General features: G+C 37.6%; 1 protein-coding gene across 5 annotated transcripts in view; it reads right to left on the bottom strand.

Annotated features, from left to right (window-relative positions):
- Positions 1-12632, bottom strand: part of Dennd4a (DENN domain containing 4A) — a 115050-nt gene that overhangs the window by 85347 nt on the left and 17071 nt on the right. For all 5 annotated transcript variants that reach the window (XM_042687406.1, XM_042687404.1, XM_042687408.1 and 2 more), the window contains exons 2-3: positions 6562-6640; positions 2957-3087 (exon numbers count right to left, since the gene is read on the bottom strand). The gene's annotated coding sequence lies outside the window, so the exon portion shown is untranslated. The remainder of the gene's footprint in view (positions 1-2956; positions 3088-6561; positions 6641-12632) is intronic.

Here is a 12632-nt window from a genome sequence, read left to right as displayed (position 1 = left end):
CATAGTTCTTTTGGAAATTTATGATATATTTTAATATATATGTTTCTCCTCATTAACTGAGCTGTAAAATGTGTGCACCAGATTTTTTTAACCATGCTTGGTTAAACTGTGTGTAATAAATCTATCAATAAGTCAGGCTTACTGTGTCTATGCGTTTACATACATACATAGACAAAGAGAGACAGAGAGAAAATGAGAATTAAAGCTCAGCATTTTGTTTGACAAAGGTAGTTGATTGACTTTGTTTAATTCAGCATTTCCCAAGTCAATCCCACAATTTAAGAACTAGAAAAGACTCTTAACATACTACTGAAAATTCTGGTTTAAAGTAAACAACATTCCCTTAACAACTATAAGATACCTATAGGTAGAGATTCTCATGTAGCATACATTTGCTTATATTCATCAAAACCCCAATAGCTACTTAACTTTTATAACTAATGTCATAAGTTTTCAGAGTTCTTGGCACATTTTGTTTCTTTCTTTCTTTCTTTCTTTTGGATAGTCCTGGGGCTTGAACTCAGGGCCTAGGCACTGCCCCTGAGCTTCTTTTTGCTCAAGGCTAGCATTCTACCACTTACGACACAGTGCCACTTCTAGCTTTTTCTGTTTATGTGATACTGAGGAATGGAACCCAGGGCTTCATGCATGCTAGGCACGTACTCTACCACTAAGCCACATTCCCAGCCTCATGCTACATTTTTTCTTTTTTTTTTTTTTTCTTTCTGGTCAGTTGTGGGGCTTGAACTCTAGGCCTGGGTGCTGTCCCACAGCATTCCAGCTCAAGGCTAGCACTCTACCACTTAAGCCACAGCACCACCTCTGGTTTTCTGGTAGTTTCCTGCCCAGGCTGGCTTTGAAATGTGATCCTCAGATCTCAGCTTCCTGAGTAGCTAGGATTACAGGTGTGAGCCACTGGAGCCCAGCTACATTTCTTATATTCACTGCTCAAATATATTGTCAGATTCTCACCACTAGCTTAGAAAATGAGCCTAAAGTAGAATTAAATGTCCTTGTTTTACTTAGATATTTACCATTTGAAACTGAATTTTGAACTTAAGTCCTGGTACTCGCTAGGCAGGAGCTCTATCATTTCAGCCCCTCACATCATTAACTATCAAATAGTTTTATGTACTAAGCAGGAAGAAGGGAAATAGAATGAAATAATACTGTCATAAAAACATATGTTTATTTTGAAAACTACTTCTTTGGCTCTGGAAATCAACAGCTACAATGCTAATAAGCAAATATTTTACAGAAATTTATATGGAAGAACTTTTTAGTAGATCATCTTGGTTCACCAATTTTAATAATTTCATTGTATTTGCAACAGGAAATAACTATTAACAAGGAATCAGGTATTTCTTACCAACAAACACAAGAAGAAAACAATTTTATAGTGGTGATAACACCTTATCCTTCCAGCTCCCTTGTCTGATGGTTGTTTTTGTTTACACATTTGGGAGCAGGAGATGGCTAAGAAGGAAGGCAAAGTGTCTTAAGGTACCACTGACAAGTATACAAAGCCAAGAACACAAGTGCTAAAATTCCAGAAGATAGCTTCAAAGATCTAAATGCTAGGGCTGGAGGTATGGCTCAGTGGTGGATTACCTGCCTAACAAAATATTTGTTAAAATTTCAATTAAAAAATGAATATAAAAGACCTAAGTGCTCTTTTGTTCACTCAGGAAGAGTCTATAATACTAAAAACACACCTCTAATTTTAAATTGTTTTGCTTTTTTTTTTTAAATAGGTCCTATTACATTGCTCAGGCTGGCCTTGAACTTCTGGGCTCAAGTGATCCTCAGCCTTCCAAGTAGTTGGGACAACAGGTGTACAGTACCATGCCCAGCATTACTTTTAATTTCTACTGCTTTTATTTTTTATTTATTTTATTTGTTTTTGTTGTTGTTGGTCATGGGGCTTGAACTCTGGGCCTGGGCACTGTCCCTCAGCTCTTCAGCTCAAGGCTAGTGCTCTACCACTTGAGCCACAGCACCACTTCTGGTTTTCTGAGTGGTTTATTGAAGGTAAGAGTCTCATGGCCTTTCCTGCCCGGGCTAGCTTTGAACCAAGATCCTCAGATCTCAGCCTCCTGAGTAGCTAGGATTACAGGCATGAGCCACTGGTGCCTGGCAAATTTCTACTGCTTTTAAAGTATGCTTAGGGTTTAAATATGGGTTTAATGAGTTAGAGTTCAGTATGCTTAAGGGAAAATATTGTTGAAATTATTAAAGCAAAGAAAACACTGAGTCTTTAAATAGAAAATGAATAATTAATATTTCCATTAATAATTCCATTAGGTCAAGAGATATATACTAGAATGTGAAACTAACAATACTCACAGAAAATCCTAAAACAATACTCACAGAAAATCCTAAATATCCATTAATACAATTGCCTTGCCTTAAGCAGAAGAGTTCAAGGACAGTGCCCAGGCCCTGAGCTCAAGCGCCACAATCAACAAACAACAAAAAACACAAATACTTGTGTTAATAATTACTTACAGCAAGAATCTGAGGAAAGTACTCCAAGTCACACACAAATTCTGGACTCTGAGTGCTATCTACCACTGCAAAATTTTCTACATAATTAAGTCCCTTTTTTGAAACTGGGGATGACAGAACAATAAAAACATGCATCTGATCTAAAGTTTCTCTAATTACAGTAATATAAAATCTTGACATTTACTCAAGCTGAAATAATAATGCTACATAATTAACCAATGATTGTTTTTTAAATCTCTTTTGATTAACATGCTATAGATAATTTTAAAGAATTCACTCCTAAGAAAAAAAATAAGCATCTTAAAATGTTGCTTACTTGTTTAGGCAGTATTTCACTTTACATGGACTTATTTGCTTTGAAAAGAGAGAGAGAGAAAAAGCATATGCTCTCTATTTCAAAAGGCATGAGAGAATTAAATTGGGAAGTCAAACAAGAAAAAGCTCTTACTCATGAAACAATGAATGGAGACTGGTATTTTTTCTCCCTTTCAGTCTCTGCCCAATCAATTCGGATTCTTTTTTAGTTCTTGTCTCGCTCCATTGGCTCAAAGTAGTGCAACATAGCTACCTGTGCAACCTCTAAGGACAAGAAAAGACGAGAGTGAAAATCAGAGGAAACATTTTAAAAATACTTAAAATACAAAATGTTCCGAACATAAAATCTGATCAACTACAAAGCAAGTGCACACCTGTAATCTCAGCATATGGGAGGCTGAACAGGAAGATCACAAATTGGAGGCTAGCTGAGGCAACATGGTAAAATGGTAAAACACCCGCCAAACAAGTCTAAACCCCAGTATTACTCCCTCTCCCAAGTTAAAAAAATGTCTATGGTTTCTGTCAAGCATATTATCTGAAATTTAATATTTTTTGTAATCCAGAATTATTTTTCTGAATCCCACTTAAATATCATATTTGTTCACAGAGATAAACCAGAGAATTTAAGTCTAGAAAAAGGAACTACCATGACCAAGGCTCTAGGCAAAATTAGAAATTTGTGGAATAAGTAATTATTCAGTAATTATTTACTCAACTGTTTGGTAATTTATTATTATTAAATTATTATTTAGCAATGTATTTACCCAGTGAATTTTAATATTTACTAAGGTCTAATACTAAGATTAATAGTTATTAGGATCTAAGAGCCAGTAATAAGGATGAAAGCAATAACCTCTGCTTTCTACACTTTCATCCCACCTCTATCCATTTTTGCTCCTATTATCCTTCCAGATTCTAAGTGCTCATCTTCATCCTGCCCCAAGTTTCCCAACCAGTCACTAGCTAGGAGCCCCATGAACAAAAGTTACCATGCTTTATTTTCCTCTACACCAACTCCTTGAAAACTGACTAGTCCTTCAGCATTTATATCTCAAAGATATTATCTATAATTTACTTTATTTTGTGGTAGTTTTAAATCAAAGTATTGTTATATAATCAAAACTGACCTTTAACTCTCAATCCCCCTACCTCCACCTCCCAAATGCTGGGATTATGAGCATGTATCACCATTCCCAGCTTCTATGGGAATTTACACACACACACACACACACACACACACACACACACACACACACACACACACACACACACACACACACACACACACACACACACACACACACACACACACACACACACACACACACACACACACACACAGAGTTATTGTAAAGGTGATGTGCAGAGGGTTTACAGTTACATAAGACAAAAATAAGGTAATGAATACATTTCTTTTTCTTTGTTTTGTTTTTGTTGGTTGTGCAGCCTGAACTCTGGACCTGGGCACTGTCCCTCAAGCTCTTCAGCTCAAGGCTAGCACTCTAACACTTGAGCCCCGGCTTTTTCTGCTTATGTGGTGCTAAGGAATCGAACCCAGAGCCTTGTGCATGCAAGGCAAGCACTCTACCACTGAGCCACCTTCCCAGCCCCTACATTTCTTTTTGAAGTGTCACCTATTCCCTCCCTCTCTCCCATCCCTACCTACAAGTGGTATAGTTCATTTTCAAAATAGTATCTTATGAGAATCACTGCTGTATTTGTTCACCCTTTCTGTGTTCCCTCTTTGCCCTCCCCAAAAACAGATAAACTTAAAAACAAGATGAAAGTACAGAAAACAAAAACAGCAACAAATAAAAAAAAACTCTTGTTTATGGGTTTTTTTTTTTTAAGGAAAAAAAAATCCTATTTGTACTCAGGCACTGGTGGCCCATGTCTATAATCCTAGCTACTCAAGAGACTGAGATCCAAGGATTGAGAATTGAAGCCAGCTGCGAAGGAAGGAAGGAAGGAAGGAAGGAAGGAAGGAAGGAAGGAAGGAAGGAAGGAAGGAAGGAAGGAAGGAAGGAAGGAAGGAAGGAAGGAAGGAAGGAAGGAAGGAAGGAAGGGGACAGAGTAAGAGATAGGGAGAGTAAAGAAATAGCATTTGTTCATCATATTTAACAGTAAACTGATACAAAGAAAAAATGTTTAATCTGGCCAAAGAAAACTTGAGATTTTAAAAGTAAGTTTTATAATCTATACTGATGGACAATGTAGGAAAGAACTTGAGCTTGTAAGGGAAGCTTACTTGTATTTCAAGCAACTTTGGAACCATACTTTTTACCCTCAAGCTAAAAACTAAAAACAAAACTAACCAAAGCATGTATGCATAATTTGACAGCTCTCTTTTAAAACACTAACTCCCTGATTTATTTTTTTAAATGACAGGAATAATTGACATTTGAAGGGGAAAGGATCTTATTGTCATCAATCTAATCCTTCATTTTATAATCAAAGAAAGTGAAGCACAAAAGGTGACTTACTAAAAAATTCTTTTGAGTGTGGCAGAACCTGTGCATAAAATTGGTCTTTTGAACACACACACACACACACTCTCTCTCTCTCTCTCTCTCTCTCTCTCTTTCTAGGCAAGCATTTGAGTGCTTGAGCCATAACCATAGGACTTTTGCTTTTTAGGATTTTTTTTTGGTTGTTGTTGTTTGTTAGTTGTGGGGCTTGAACTCTGGACCTGGGTGCTGTTCCTGAGCTGTTCACCAAGAGCTCTACCACTTGAGCCACAGCACCACTTCTGGTTTTTTGGTGGTTAATTGGAGATAAGAATCTAACGGGCTTTCCTGCCTGGGTGGCTTTGAACCGTGATACTCAGATCTCAGCCTCCTGAGTAGCTAGGATTACAGGTGTGAGCCACCAGCACCTGTGGCTTTTTAGTTTTTCATACTAAGTCTAATTAAACTGAGATCCTCCTATTTCTGTGCCTTCTGAGTAACTGCCCAATATACTTTACATTGAGGGTAGTGCCTGTACTAAATAAGTACCTTATTAATACTGTTCCAATTTTGTGTCTTTTTTTTTTCACTTTTTTTTATTTTGGGTCTGGTCGTGGGGCCTGAACTCTGGGCCTGGGTGCTGTCCCTCAGCTCTTCAGCTCAAGGCTAGCGCTCTACCACTTGAGCCACAGTGCCACTTCCGGCTTTTTTCTTTTTGCTTATGTGGTGTTGAGGAACCGAACCCAGGATCTCAGGCATGCAAGGCAAGCGCTCTACCACTGAGCCACCTTCCCAGCCCCCCCCCCTTTTTTTTTAAACTTTTGAGGCAAGGTCTTGCTAAGAAGCCTGGGCTGGCCTCAAACTTATAATCTCCATTTCAGCCTCCCAAGTGTTATAAGTACAAGTATGTGCCACCATATCCCATTCCAAAGAATTTTTTAAGATACTTGGTTTTTTTGTTTTTTGTTTTTGTTTTTATTTTTTTTGCTGGTCCTGGAGCGTGAACTCAGGGCGTGGGCACTGTCCTTGAGCCTCTCTGTGCTCAAGGCTAGTGCTCTACCATTTGAGCCGTGGCACCACTCTGTTTTTTTCTGTTTAGGTGGTACTGAGGAATTGAACCCAGAGCTTCATACATGCTAGGCAAGCAGTCTACCATTAAGCTACATTCCCAGCCCATACATATTATATAGTGAATATATTCAAAAATTTAAGTGTTCTAACAAATTATGGTTTTACTATGTTTAATATCAAAAAAGACAAATCACAATGAAAAACTAAAACTACTTACACATTACTGAAGGTTTCTGTTTGAAAATAACATCAGATCTCAATCTGTGAACTCTGCAGGCCTCAGAATTTGAGGAATACTGTATTGAAAAGAATAAGAACTGTGCTTAAATTCAAACTCTTCCTTTAACATACCTGTGGCTACTTAAAGTTCTGTTAATAACTTCTAAACAAAATGATTACAAACATTTTTTTCATCTGATTAAGAGCCAGTAAGTAATATTCAAACACTAGCTCCTACCAAAAACCACGCATTGCAGTCTGGAAAACTAGTTATCTATTTACTAGAGTATCCTAGAATTGTAAATGGAAGTCATGATAACTGCATGATACTTCAATGTTCTTCCTGCAGCAACATGTCTCAAACCATTATATTTCAGCATAGACTCCTTTAAATTGCTATTGTTTTTAATTGAAACTTTTACTTTGAGGACACAATGCAATCCATCACAAGGATTCCTAATGTGGCCCTTTTAGAAACACACATGCAAATCACTTCTCTGCACTGCTGTCTCTAACCCTAAGGAGAAAGTACATGCAACCTATCTTCTGAAAGGAAAAGATCATGTTTTCTAAAGTAACACCTCCTTATAGGATGGGTACAGAAACAACTAAAGCACAAAGAATGAACATACATGGTGTGAGAAGACTGGCTAGTCACATTTGCTATGTCAAATAGAACATTACACATAAACATGATTATACATTCAAATCTACCCAAAAGCTGGGCGCCAGTGGCTCATGCCTGTAATAATAGCCAGCCCAGGGAGGAAAAGTCTGTGAGATTCTTTTTTTTTTTTTTTTTTTTTTGTGGGTCATGGGGTTTGAACTCTGGGCCTGGGCGCTGTCCCTCAGCCCTTCAGCTCAAGGCGAGTGCTCTACTACTTGAGCCACAGCACCACTTCTGGTTTTCTAGTGGTTTATTGGAGATGAATCTCACAACAGTCTTTCCTGCCCGGGCTGGCTTTGAACCTCAATCCTCAGATCTCAGCCTCCTGAGTAGCTAGGATTACAGGGGTGAGCCACCAGCGCCCGGCTCTGTGAGATTCAAACCACTCAGAAAACTGGGAATGTCACTGTAGCTCAAGTAGTAAAACGCTAGCCTTGAGCTGAAGTGCTGAGGGACAGTGCCAGGCCCAGAGTTCAAGCCCCATGACCGCAAAAAAAAAAAAAAATCCACCCAATAGTTTTCAGCTACTAAATCATAATAAAGAGCAGTCTCTTAGTTTTGTTTTGTTTTGTTTTTTGTTGGTCGTGGGGCTCTGGGCCTGGGCGCTGTCCTTGTGCTCTTCAGCTCAAGGCGAGCATTCTACCACTTGAGCCACTTGAGCCACAACGCCACTTCTGGTTTTCTGGTAGTTTTTTGGAGATAAGAGTCTCACGGTCTTTCCTGACTGGGATGGCTTTGAACCATGATCCTCAGATCTCAGCTTCCTGAGTAGGTAAGATTACAGGCGTGAGCCCCCAGCATCCAGCAGTTTCTTAGTTTTGAGATAAATTTTCCTATCTGGAATGGAACAAATGGACAACAAAAACAGTGTTACAGAACAACTAGAATGGAGATTCCCAGATGTATAACAACATAAAAAGGACTCTTTTCTTAATTTGTTTTTTCTATTGCTAATGATTCTGTATGCTTTACCTTATATACAGTATATTCATGTATATTATCTGTAGGAGATTGGGAGGAAGGCACAGAATCCAAGGAAAAAGGGTAAAAAACTGCAGCAGTGGTACTCACAGGACACTGATGAAAGTGAACTATAAACTCGTGGGGAATGGGAGAAAATGAGGGAATAGATGACTGTACAAAAGGAAATGCATTTATTACCTGATGCAAGTAAATGTAACCCCTCTGTATATTACCTCTATAATAACAATAAGGTAAATTAATTTTTTAAAAAGAACTCATATTAATAGAGCACTAGCCTTAAACAAAAAAGCTCAGGGACAGTGCCCAGACCTGGAGTTCAAGCCCCAGAACTGGCACATACACACAAAAAAAAGAATTTATAACTTTATCCAAAGGGACTATTCCTTTCAGCTAGAAACTTAGTTGAAGCAAAGTGGCTACTATTAAGAATATGGATCTTCTCTAGGCACTCACACACAGTGAGACCAAAAGAAAATACTCTTGGGACAGGAACACAAAAGTGAAATGCCTATGTGCATCTGATCATATAAAATATTTATTGAAATGAACTCAAGGAAATGAAAACTGGTTTTTTTCTTTGTTGCTGGTTTTTTTCTGCCTTGTTTATCTGTCTTTGTGAGTAGGGGACACAGAAATGGAGGGACAAAGAATGAACAAACCAAATGCAGCAATGGTACTCACTAGAAACTATGTTGAAAATGACCTATATAACTTGTGGGCGGGGATGGGAGGGAAAAACTGGAAGAGAGTAAGGGAAGGGGTGACATTGCAAAAACTAAAAAAAAAAAAAAGTACTTATTACCTGACTATGTAACTGTAATCCCTTTGTACATCACCTTTACAATAACAATAAAATTAAAGAAAAAGAACTGAACTCATTACCTGACATGTAACTGTAAGCCCTTTGTACAAAACCTTCATAATAAAAAAAAAATTAAAGAAAAAGAAATGTACTTTAAGGCTTGGAAGGTAGCTCAATGGTAGAGTGCTTGCCTTGCATGCATGAGGCCCGGGGTTAGATTCCTCAGTACCACATAAGCAGAAAAGCCAGAAGTGGAACTGTGCCTCAAGTGGTAGAGTGCTAGCCTTGCGCCGAAGAGTTGAGGGACAGCACCCAGGCCCCAAGTTCAAGCCCCACAACTGACAAAAAAAAGAAAAGAAAAGAAAGGAAGAAAGAACAAAAGAAAGAAAGAAAGAAAGAAATGTACTTTACCTGACTTATGTAACTGTAACCCATTTGTACATCACTTTAACAATAGCAATAGAAATGTATGCATTATCTTGCCCATGTAATTGTAACCCCTCTGTACAGTATGTTCACAAATAAAATAAAATTAAAAAAAAAAATCATGTCCAAGTATTCCATAACTATGCAAGGAAAATATTCTACAATATTTAATATTGAAGGACACTGGCTTGTCACTTTCCATGAGAATGTAATAAAAGCATCCTTGACCAGAGGAAAAAGAAAAAAAAAAAAGAGAAAAAAAAAAAACAATAGCAATAGAAAATTAAATTAGTGCTGGTGGCAAACTTCTGTAATCCTAGTTACTCAGAAGGCTGAGATCTGAGGATCACAGCTCAAAGCCAGCCTATGCAGAAAAATCCACAAGACTCATAAACCCAATTTTAATCACCAGAAAACTGGAAGTGGTTCAAAGTGGTAAAGTGCTATCTCTTGAGCAAAAGAGCATAGGGACAGTACCCAGGCACTAAATTCAAGCCCCATGGCCAACAACAACAACAAAATCAAATTAGATTAAATCTTAAAAAAGAAGAATATAAAAAAAGGATCTGCTCTGGACAGAGAAGAAACAGACTAGACATACTTCTTTTCTCCAGATAAGATTATCAACAATTCAAAGGCTTCTACGATTTCTGTATCTTCTGGTTTCCTCACATACCTAGAAGTTATAAACAAACACAAGGTAGGCATGCAAATATTTATTAAATGGATTAGGTCAGTAAAGTCAGAAAAAAAACAGAAAAGTAGACATACCATAGAATCATAGGATTCTAGAGCTAGGAAGATCTAGGGAGATTTTGTTTCAATTATTCTTTTTATAACTGAACAAACTGTTTTGTTTTTGTCAGTTGTGGAACTTGAACCCTGGGCCTGGGCGCTGTCCCTCGGCTCTTCAGTTTAAGGCTAGTACTCTACCACTTGAGCCACAGCACCACTTCCAGTTTTCTGGTGGTTTTATGGAGATAAGAGTTTCACAAACTTTTCTGTCTGGGCTGGCTTCGAACCACAGCCTCCTGAGTAGCTAGGATTACAGACATGAGCCCTGATGCCCAGCTAACTGACCAAATTTTATAATTAAAAGTACAACAGCTTGCCTAGGAACAAATAAATCAACTTATGATTCAACTTTCATGGCTTTTAAATTGGAGTTCTACTATACTATACTTCATATTTAATAATGGAAGAAAGGAACTTCTAGAGGAGACAAGTAACTATAGTGAAGGTGGACTTTGATGGACAAAAATCTTGGTAGAGTGCTCGCCTTGAGCTGAAGAGCTGAAGGACAGCGCCCAGGCCCAGAGTTCAAGCCCATGACTGCCAAAAAAAAAAAAAAAAAAAACTTACTATATAAGAGACAGAAGTTAACCTGGTTGAAAATAGTGGATATTTTAGCAGGTAAGAAAGAGAATGAATACAAAAATAAGATAGCTAGGTACTGATCTTAGGATGCTGAGATCTAAGGATCATGATTCAAAGCCATCTGGGCAGAAAAATCAGTGAGATTCTTATTTCCAATTAACCAGCAAAAAGTTGGAAGTGGAGGTATAATTCAAATGGAAGAACACCAGCATAAGCAAAAAAGCCTAATAAGAGCATGATGCCTCAGTTCAAACCTTAGTATTAGAAGGAAGGGGCAGGGGGAGGGAGAGGGAGACTAAATTGGAAAACACAAGTTTTAATAAAGAGGTATGACAAGACAAACAATAAAAAATAAGGAAGAATGAAAGTAAAAGACACAGAAACAGGAAAGAAAAGGGTGAGATATGAGCACAAAAAGATACGGTTGGCTTTGAACCATGATCCTTAGATCTCAGACCCCACAGTACTAGGATATAGGCATAAGCCACTGCCCAGGCTTGATATATTCTTTTAAAATAAACAATGTCAATGAGATTTACTATTACCACAGTGAAATCAGATCACCTATAAATAACAAAAGTGAACTGCTAATCTTGCACTGAAAATCTGTTCCTACACATCAAGGCATGTGAAATGCAAATGTACTGGTCTACTGTGAAAGGGAAGTCTGGTTGTTTTACATTTCCTCTCTTGCACCATCTTTTGCTTCATTTCCCAAATGCATACAACCTTCAGTCATAAACTTCTTACTTCCTCTTTATCATATGAATTTGCTATCTGGTATCTACAATAAATTGTTGCCAAAATTAAAATTTGTTTCTCTCAACACAGGATCTGATTTTTCTGCTCCAATTTTACAACTAGTCGTGAATTACTCAAATGTGTATAGTAGTTTTTTGAAGAACATATACCAGATTTATAACTTTGTCATTTAATGTTTCACATTTCAACTTCTTAACTATTTTGAGTCACTGCTCATTTAAACAGACTTTTTTAGGGGAGACAATTAGTAGTGGGGTTTGAACTCAGGGCTTCATGGTTACTATGCAGGTGCTCTACTGCTTAAGCCATGCCCCTAATCCTGTTTGTGCTTTTAATTATTTTTCAGGTAGGGTGTCACATTCTCATCTAGGCCAGCCTCAGACAGAAATCTTCCTAATCATCTCTGGCTTGTTGAGATGACAGTTTCATAAACATTTTACCTAGACTGGCCTCAAACCATAATCTTCCTTCCAATCTCCACCTCCTGAGTAGCTAGGATTACAGGCATAAACTACCATACCCAGCCTTCAAAACTTAAAAACCCCTTTCCATTTTATCTCACAAACTATAACAACATGATACCTGAAAAGGACTGTGAAAATTTAATACCTAAATATTTGAAAATTGTTACTATTCTAGTTAACAATGATTGGTATCATTTTTAAATTCATAAGATCTACTAGATGATCAAACTATAAACCAAGACTTCATATAGAAACAAAATACTAAAATGCTCAGAAGAATCCTAAGCCCTGCAAATAATTAAAGAAATTAAGTAGTGAAATGAAATATTACATTAAATTTGATAAATGTGAATAGGAAACATTAAATCCAATGCTGGTAATATCCTAAGGGAAATGAGCACAAATGACAAGCATTAACAGCACTGTGAAGTTAGGATGATTATTTTGTGTGTGTGCTAGGTGTGAGGTTTGAACTCTGGGCCTGGGTCTGGGTGCTATTCTTATAGGGGTTTTGCTTTTATTTTATTTTTGTTCAAGGGTAGCACTCTACCACTTGAGCCACAGCTCCACTTCCAGTTTTGGGTGGT

The sequence above is a fragment of the Dipodomys spectabilis genome, unplaced genomic scaffold (genome assembly GCF_019054845.1).
Source record: "Dipodomys spectabilis isolate Male_0828 unplaced genomic scaffold, ASM1905484v1 ptg000108l, whole genome shotgun sequence".
Classification (NCBI taxonomy): domain Eukaryota; kingdom Metazoa; phylum Chordata; class Mammalia; order Rodentia; family Heteromyidae; genus Dipodomys; species Dipodomys spectabilis.
This window is presented reverse-complemented; position numbering and strand designations above follow the sequence as displayed.